Genomic DNA, 10,322 nt, shown 5'->3' with positions numbered 1-10,322 from the left:
ATTAATAAGCTTTGATTATCTTCATTGATTAAGTATATAAAATGCATCAAATAATAAAGTCCATTTCCCTCATATCACTAATTAAAAAATATATTTTAAGTTTTGAGATGATGATTTACAAAATAAACAAACACGTTAAACATGCATCATTAGATTTCCGTCTGCTAATTTTGTATTAGCGGACAAAAACTAATTTTACAATTTTCCCCCTTAATAATTTTTCATTATCAAACTTTTATAAGAAAAAAAATATGCAGTTAAAATGGAAATTTAAAAAAAAGCTCTTTGGATATATACCTGTAATTTGCTTTGAATTTTTTTTATGTAAAAAAGAAGATTTTTTTTTCTCTAGAAACGAAGAGAAATATATTGTTAGAGGAAAATTGGTCTTATTTTTAACGAAGATGCCAAAATTAAGTTTGTATTAAATGTCGTCAAATTAAAACCTGTGCAGTGGCTTAACCCATTAGTGCCGAGCGCCACTTTTATGGGCCGATCGAGCTGTAAGTTTCAGGGAAGCTTTATAATGGTCAAAACGGAATTCGTATTTTTTTGTTTTGCTCTAGTGGCGTGCACAGGAAAGTTGCAAAAAAACCCGGTTCGGCTTGGCCATAAATACCAACCAGGCATTAACACCCGTTTTTGGTGCTTTCCCCCAGTTTTAAAACCCGGTTGACCTGTATAAACCCGGTTATTTTGACCAAAAATCGAAAAATGTAATTTTTGAACGCCAAAAGTGAGATGAACACTTTTTAGAACTTTGATACGATCCGTAATTGAAAACTACACAACCTCATGTAATCTAAAGAGCTACAAGTATAATACGAAGCGATTTATTTCAAATTTCGTGTTTAGCCGGCGATTTCGGGTAAAAAAACCCTGTTTTGTTGTTGTTGTCAAAAAAGATCTATTAGTGAAACCGGGTAATAAAAATTTCAGACTCAAAATGGAAATGCCGAACCGGGCCTATATAGGGCGTAAAAAAACGATAAAAAAATCATATAAAAAATAATAATTTAAATAAAACGAATTCACAAATAGATGTACTTGTCAATAAACATTAGATTTCACGAAAAAAATCAGCGACTTTACTATAAAAACAAAAAAGTTAGATGGGGTATTTTGAATTGTCATGATTTTCAAACTTTGTTGATCTATACCAGCAAACGGAAGTAAGCTAAACTGCCAGCTCCAGGGGGAAATGAAAGCCAGGGTAGTAGAGGGGGGATTCATACTGAGAATGATGCAATTATGAAGCCGGAAACCGGTTTTTTTTCCATTTTCTGGCACCGGGTTTTAAAACCCGGTTCGGCACTAATGGGTTAATAGTGGTGGAGCTACTCTATGAGTGGTATATTCGGGCTTTATGGTTAGAAATCTCTCTTACCTGATTTGATTATCTGAAATGCGTTATCATTTTCCTGATTTACATATGAGTATAATTGTATATTATTTTTAATATATATTTTTTTTCATCGAAAATAAAACTTTGGGGTTACTATCAGTATCTAATTTTTATTTGGTTGTATACAAAACTTTATATTCAGACTTTTCAAACGTTAATTATTGTCCTTTAGATCCCTGTTTTTTCATATCTCACAAGTTTCTGCTTCAATAATTTGATTCTGTTTTTGGGAGCGCTGGTTTTATTTTTACCGGCACGCCCCACCTATACAAATACAACAGATATGTTATTATATGGACGTTGCAAAAGATTTTCATGTACTCTGATATAGTGATGCTGACAGCAGACTAAAAACACGCTATCCACCTCAATTTCCTTAGGCAATTTCCAAGTTGAGGAGTGAGATTCTACCCCATCAGAAAATTTAAACCCCCCCCCCGCCATCTATCAAAATAAACCCCCCCCCCCCCCGGCATCATGAAATTTATACCCCATCGTGTGATTTTGTCCCCATCATGTAATTTGATCCCCATCTTCATATTTTGTACCTCTCCAAGAGAAACAAAATAATGACAGAGAAGGGATAAATTATTCAACAGGGGACAAAAATGAAGGATGGGGTCTAAATTGGAACATGGGGCCAGAAATGGAAGGTGGGGTCTGATTTGATAGATGGGGGCATGATTGGCAGAAGGGGAAATAAAATCTGGGGAGGGGAGAGTCTAGAGGGGTTTGCGAGGTGAGCCTCGCGCGAAAGAATTTATAATAGGCTAGCATAAAGCTACCATGCTCCACTGTAGTGAAGCTATGCCTTTCACTCTTCTTGATTTTCTATATTTTAAATAAAATTTGAAAATGCCTCTATTTATTTTTATTATTTCTCTTTTAAGACTTTTTTTATACTAAATCACCAACATATTCTAATACTTTACTTTACCTAATATTTTAAGAAAAAAATTTGGCTCCATTGAAGAAAAATAACAATAGTTTGTTTGAAATAGGAACATCTAGTGGCAGATTATTGAACTACATAATATACATTTTTCTGGATGTCATTAAACATGATTTGTGGTTGGAAAACACAGATGGGGTAGCAAACAATGCTATGATATTAAAATTGAAGCAAGGGGTTAAAACTCACACATGGAGGTCAAAAAATTAATATGGGGTCATTTTTTCATGATGGGGTAGCTTCAAGTGCTTATATCTGGAGAACCGTAAGAGATAGAGGCCTAGTTGCTTGACTGTGGTAACTCATATTTACATAAGGAAGCCATTTGTGCACATGGGGTGTCAAAATTTGATATGGGTAATTTTTTTCATGATGGGGTGATAAAATTTGATATGGGGTATTTTTTTTCATGATGGGGTAGGTTCAAGTGCTTATATCTGGTGAACTGTAAGAGATAGAGGCCTAGTTGCTTGACTGTGGTAACTCAGATTTACATAAGGAAGCCATTTATGCACATGAGGGACCAAAATTTGATATGGGGTATTTTTTTCATGATGGGGGTAGTTTCAAGTGCTTATATCTGGTGAACCGTAAGAGATAGAGGCCTAGTTGCTTGACTGTGGTAACTCAGATTTACATAAGGAAGACATTTATGCACATGGGGGACCAAAATTTGATATGGGGTATTTTTTTCATGATGGGGGTAGTTTCAAGTGCCTATATCTGGAGAACCGTAAGAGATAGAGGCCTAGTTGCTTGACTGTGGTAACTCAGATTTACATAGGGCATAGTAAAATTGTATTTTGAGGTGCTCTAACTTTTCCACCACTGGTGGGAAAATTTTATGCCATGATTTTTCGGAAAGGCATTTTGCCAGATTTTTACCCTGTAAAAGGATTTTTCTCTATAATGAAATCCGGCAACAAATTATATAATGATTATACACTAAAAATAGCTTAAAACGACCTTTACAAAAATATCTATAGAGGTTAAGCAACTAAGTGAAAGTTGATAAGACCAATGGGATCCTCTTATATATTGCCTAATTAATGCTAGAACTTCATCCTAAAAATTTTCACCTCGTTGCTAAAAAGATCAAGGTATTTGAATCAGAGCTTAAAAAAATATTCAACGTGCTTTTTTTTGCATTTTTACCAACTTTCTTTAATATGGATTCAAGAGGTTTTTTATACAAAACTATTTAGTTTCTTGTTATCCAGCGTTAGATAATTGCACAACCTTTCTAAAATGTTATTACATTACGTCCTAAGTTAATATTTGATTAAATGGCAAGTAAAACAAAAAAAAATTTAAAAATATTTTTTTGGGAGATTTTTGTATCTAAATTTCGTGAATTCCAGGGTAACAACTTCAGAAGGCCACAAAAACTTTGATTTTTAAAATTTTTCATTAATTTAAAATGGCAAACCTCCTCTAATATGATGAATTTTAACATGGACTTTTAAAATAATTGATTTTCTAAAGTTCGATTTTGGGCATAAATAATTTTTTCCACAAAGTTGGATTCCTGGGCTCACTGTGATGTGGTACCAAAATTTGATATGGGGTATTTTTTTCATGATGGGGGTAGTTTCAAGTGCTTATATCTGGTGAACCGAAAGATATAGAGACCTAGTTGCTTGACTGTGGTAACTCAGATTTACATAAGAAAGCCATTTATGCACATAGGGTACCAAAATTTGATAGGGGGTATTTTTTTCATGATGGTGGGTTAAAATTGAATATAGGGGCCATTTTTAATGAGGGAGGGGGAATTAGGATAAGTTAGGTTAGGTAATGTTGAATATAGGGGGCATTTTTTATGATGGAGGAAAATTAGGTTAAGTTAGTTTAGGTAATATTGAGTAGCCCTGCAAGGTTAGGGCCCCCGGGGGCCCTAACCTTGCAGGGCTACTCAATATTTCCTAACCCCTGCAGGAGACCCTAACTCTGCAGGGCTACTCAATATTTCCTAATCCCTTCAGAAGAGGAATTAGGTTAGGTTAGGTAATATTGAGTAGCCCTGCAGGGCTACTCAATCTTAAACTAACCTAACTTAACCTAACCCAACCAAACCCAACCTAACTAGTTTTAAACTAACCTAAACTAACTAAACCTAATCTAACCCATTTTAACCTAACCTAACCCATCTTAACCTAACCTAACCCATCTTAACCTAACCTAACTCATCTTAACCTAACCTAACCCATCTTAACCTAACCTTACCCATCTTAACCTATTCTAACCTAACTTAACCTAACCTAACCTAACTTAACCTTACCTAACCCATTTTAACCTAACCTAACCTAACTTAACCTAACCTGACTCATTTCAACCTAAGCCAACCCCTGCAAGGGGGCCTTTCCCTTTCCTTCAATATTACCTTACCTAACATGACCTGATCTGACCTAACCTAACCTAATTTCATCCCCCCGCCCCATCATAAAAAATTGGCCCCTATAATCAATTTTTACCCACCATCATAGAAAAATGACCCCCATATTAATTTATGTACCCCAATGTGCATAAATGGCTTCCTTAGGTAAATCTGAGTTACCACAGTCAAGCAACTAGGCCTTTATCTCTTACGGTTCTCCAGATATAAGCACTTGAAACTACCCCAATCATGAAAAAAAGTACCCAATATCAAATTTTGGTCCCCTCAGTGCATAAATGGCTTCCTTATGTAAATCTGAGTTACCACAGTCAAGCTACTAGGCCTCTATCTCTTACAGTTCTCCAGATATAAGCACTTGAAACTACCCCCATCATGAAAAAAAGTACCCTATATCAAATTTTGGTCCCCTCAGTGCATAAATGGCTTCCTTATGTAAATCTGAGTTACCACAGTCAAGCTACTAGGCCTCTATCTCTTACGGTTCTCCAGATATAAGCACTTGAAACTACCCCCATCATGAAAAAAATACCCCATATCAAATTTTGGTCCCCTAAGTGCATAAATGGCTTCCTTATGTAAATATGAGTTACCACAGTCAAGCAACTAGGCCTCTATCTCTTACGGTTCTCCAGATATAAGCACTTGAAACTACCCCCATCATGAAAAAAATACCCCATATCAAATTTTGGTCCCCCATGTGCATAAATGGCTTCCTTATGTAAATCTGAGTTACCACAGTCAAGCAACTAGGCCTCTATCTCTTACGGTTCACCAGATATAAGCACTTGAAACTACCCCCATCATGAAAAAAATACCCCATATCAAATTTTGGTCCCCCATGTGCATAAATGGCTTCCTTATGTAAATCTGGGTTACCACAGTCAAGCAACTAGGCCTCTATCTCTTACAGTTCTCCAGATATAAGCACTTGAAACTACCCCCATCATGAAAAAAATACCCCATATCAAATTTTGGTCCCCCATGTGCATAAATGTCTTCCTTATGTAAATCTGAGTTACCACAGTCAAGCAACTAGGCCTCTATCTCTTACGGTTCTCCAGATATAAGCACTTGAAACTACCCCCATCATGAAAAAAATACCCCATATCAAATTTTGGTCCCCCATGTGCATAAATGGCTTCCTTTTGTAAATCTAAGTTACCACAGTCAAGCAACTAGGCCTCTATCTCTTACGGTTCACCAGATATAAGCACTTGAACCTACCCCATCATGAAAAATTATACCCCATATCAAATTTTGACACCCCATCATGAAAAAAATACCCCATATCAAATTTTGACACCCCATGTGCATAAATGGCTTCCTTGTGTAAATCTGAGTTACCACAGTCAAGCAACTAGGCCTCTATCTCTTACGGTTCTCCAGATATAAGCACTTGAAACTACCCCCATCATGAAAAAATACCCCATATCAAATTTTGGTCCCCCATGTGCATAAATGGCTTCCATATGTAAATCTGAGTTACCACAGTCAAGCAACTAGGCCTCTATCTCTTACGGTTCTCCAGATATAAGCACTTGAAACTACCCCCATCATGAAAAAAATACCCCATATCAAATTTTGGTCCCCCATGTGCATAAATGGCTTCCTTGTGTAAATCTGAGTTGCCACAGTCAAGCAACTAGGCCTCTATCTCTTACGGTTCTCCAGATATAGGCACTTGAAACTACCCCCATCATGAAAAACATACCCCATATCAAATTTTGGTCCCCCATGTGCATAAATGTCTTCCTTATGTAAATCTGAGTTACCACAGTCAAGCAACTAGGCCTCTATCTCTTACGGTTCTCCAGATATAAGCACTTGAAACTACCCCCATCATGAAAAAAATACCCCATATCAAATTTTGGTCCCCCATGTGCATAAATGGCTTCCTTTTCTAAATCTAAGTTACCACAGTCAAGCAACTAGGCCTCTATCTCTTACGGTTCTCCAGATATAAGCACTTGAAACTACCCCATTATGAAAAAATGACCCCATATTAATTTTTGGACCTCCATGTGTGATTTTTGCCCCCCATATTTTATATACTTACCCCATATGTGATATTTTACCCCTATAACTCATAGTTTATTACCACCAAGCTTTGTTTTATACATTGAAAACTACAGGGACCAAAATTTATGATGGGGTACAAAATCAATGATGCCGATCAGATGGCGGGGGGGGGGGGGGGGTTTATTTTTTCACATGGGGTAGAATCTCACTCCTCAACTGGGATGGTGCCATTTCCTTACTCTGGATGAACGAACTGACTAATTAATGTTTCCATGTTAGTAAGCCTTTTTGGCGTCAAATTTTCCCTTGTCAATGTATCCACATGTATCTTATATCCATCGTAAACACACACGCATAGGGGGGCGCACTGACACACTCACACACACAAGTTTACCGTACACAGACACACAAATATCCCTTTAGTTAGTCTACCTCTTTTCTCCTTCTGAATAAATCCCTCCTAATTCTTGGAAAATAAATTATTAAAGAGAAGAGGCGTGTGTAACCGTGTAACAGGTGAAAATAATTTATTCTAACGATTTTTTTTTGTGAATTTTATGACTAGTGAAGATTTTTAAATTATTTTCTTTAATTTTTATCAGTTATTACTTATTAGTCCTAGAATTAACTCGATCTTACGTCGTTTTTTAGTCCATTATTTGGATCTCAAACCACTGCACTGAACCGATTGAATTCTTCATTTTAGAAAAGCTTCATATATGTCTTGGGAATGGTCTATATGGCAATTTATTTTAAATATTTGTAAAATGGTTTTAAGTTATTTTTCTGCTCGTCACCCCCTTCAAGTATAGCGCGCACCCTCTGTCTTTAATATATTTTAAATGGCAACAATAATCTGCCTACGTAGATTGTTTTTAAATTCATTTTTCAATTTTCCAACAGACAGTTTTGTTTCTTTACTACTCCTATTTATCTATAGAGGAGCTTCGCTCCAATAAAATGTGTGGGAGTTTGTGTGTTTAGTTTTACAGGGAGGGATGGGACAATGGATTGCAAATTTGACTGGTACCCCCAAAGTTTTATGAACACTCTCTTGTTGGCTAAAAAACTTTGGGCACTTTTACAAAATCTTGATAGGTCGGTAATTACTTGCAATATGTCTAAAATTTCAACATAATATTTTAATTTCCAGAAGGGGTAATTTTGTTTATCATCAATTATCGTCTACTGGCTTATCTCTTCAGTTCCTTTTTATGTTTAACATTTGATGACGTAATTAATTTTGAAGTAAAGTTTGTTTATTTATGTTTTCTAAATTTCTCTCTCTTCTCTCCCCCCCAGTCTTTCTCTATCTCTCTCTCTCTCTCTCTCTGTATTTATTTTCCCTTTGAGTAATTTTAGCCTCTAATATTAACCTCGTAGGTATCTTAACATATTTTGTATATTTCGAAATGTCTGTCAAAGTCTGAAAAATTTGAAAGAAGGTGATTTTCTTGGCTCTCATTTAAGATAGACGGCTGAATTTTGTGTTTGAAGATTCTCAATTGCAATTAACATACATTCTGTTTGCCTGTGTCGGTCATGCTACTGAAGACCTATATGTTTATTTGTATGTTAAGGTTTCGTGATTTTCTTTCTTTATTCTTTCTTTTTTGGACCCCCTGCTATGTGATTAACTGTCCGTTTTTCTATCCTTGATTTTTGAGCTATTCCACTAATGATGTTATCCATGTTTTTTTGTATTTTATATTGTTTCATATTATTCTAGTTATCCTTGTATTTAACATAGCTTTTTTGTTTAGGTATATGTAACATTAATATTCTGTTTCTTTAATATTAGACTAGTTGCAAAGGCCATTAGGGGAATATGAAGTGGTGGGGAAGCTACTTTGTAAAGGGGCTCCATATCAGTTCAGCGGATAGTGAGATCATTCGGTAAAGACAAACAGAGATCCGCTTTGTTTTATATAAGGACCAACGGATACGCCCGGCCCCTAGAACCACTAGGGGCACATAATGTGGGAAGGGGAAAAGTCTTCCCCCCTCAATTTCTCAACTCAAGTTTTTAAAAAAATTAAAAAAAATTTTTTTTTTTTTTGGGGGGGTGGGGGAGTTATACTTGTTTCATCAAGAGAGAGAGAGAGAGGAAGTTGGACTTTTATAATATGAAGGGATTAATATTAATCTGTTTTTAATCAGTATTAAAGGAATAGTTGATCATTAATTTAATATATATGTAAACTTTAAATAGCGCAGCTATTCCAAAACAATGCATATCCTTTTGGCTTTTACGTTCTTTCATATGTATATCTATCCCCCTCAGTAATAGCTTAAAATTGTAAAAAGACCAAGGTATATTCCTTGAAAAGCACACTCAAACTAATCTGATTAAACAGACAGACAGAAGGACATGACACCCATCGTTTTGTTTTATCCATTGTATGATTTCCTCTTTGGGGTTCGGTGAAGCTTTGGGTACAAGTCCTTTCCACGCCATGCATCATGCATTTGAATTGTAGTGTAACGTGCTTATTCAGGGTATTAAGTAAGGTAGCATCCATTAGAAAACAAACTCTTTGATTGCACGACCTTTGTCTAGAAGTCTTAAGTGTGCATGGTAAGGTGTTGTGCCTGTTTGTGGCTAAGGCATTCCCCCTGACTCTAACTATTTATCTGGCGCAACTGAGATTCGAACCTATTCCCTTCCCGACAACAAGCAGATGCGTTATGTGTTCCGCTACAGTCGCATGTTATCTAATTTTTATGTTGCTAATATTATACTAAACATATGGGTATAATTGTCTTGTATTATTACAATTTAAATATCGTTTTTCCCTGATGTTTGTATATCAGACTTTCCTCTCTGAATGATTTTGCTCTTTTTATCAAAAATCATGGATTTATGGAAAGGTCGCTGGAAAAATAATCTTTTCTTCATCCTTTGTGCAAAATAACTGGTAAATATATTAGTGAGACTGACATTGTTATAGCGTGAATTAACGTCAAGTGTTCCCTTCCTCCCTGAGTAATTTCTCTCTTTGTATCACTTTAGTTGTAGTCCATGACTAGGAGTTTATTAAGTTGTGAATCTTTTATTTTAAATATCTGTCACTTAGTCATGAATTTAAATGTGAATTTTAACAAAAAATGTTTAAGTATAGACATTTAATCCAGAGTTCTACCTGGATCCAGTGTTAGGAAACTTTTTCGTCTGCTAGCAATTTGCTTTCTGCTCTTTTGTAGCGACTTTGCTGTGGTAATATTAACTATACTATTGACTGATGTTCAAAGACCAAATTGAAAGTCGGCAAAGTTGTCAAGGGGTGGGACTTACAGTTATTTGCCCTTTTCCCTGTTCTATTGTTTTACTTTGATATTTTAACTGCGAATGTCTTAGGGTATTAGGTTTAAATTGGAATTGCTAAGTGAAATAGTTTTGAAATTTATAGAAAAAACGCTAGAACTTCATTTTGTTAAATACTTTTTTTTGTGATTTCTTTTATCATAATAAAGAAAAAACATTATCAATTTTGATAAATCCATTTAGCTTCCGAATGAGTTAATGTATCATTTACTAGCGGCTACAT

The sequence above is a fragment of the Acartia tonsa genome, chromosome 9 (genome assembly GCF_053477335.1).
Source record: "Acartia tonsa isolate MP-2025a chromosome 9, ASM5347733v1, whole genome shotgun sequence".
Classification (NCBI taxonomy): Eukaryota; Metazoa; Arthropoda; class Copepoda; order Calanoida; family Acartiidae; genus Acartia; species Acartia tonsa.
The sequence above is the reverse complement of the archived record's forward strand: the minus strand, read 5'-3'. Positions refer to the sequence as shown.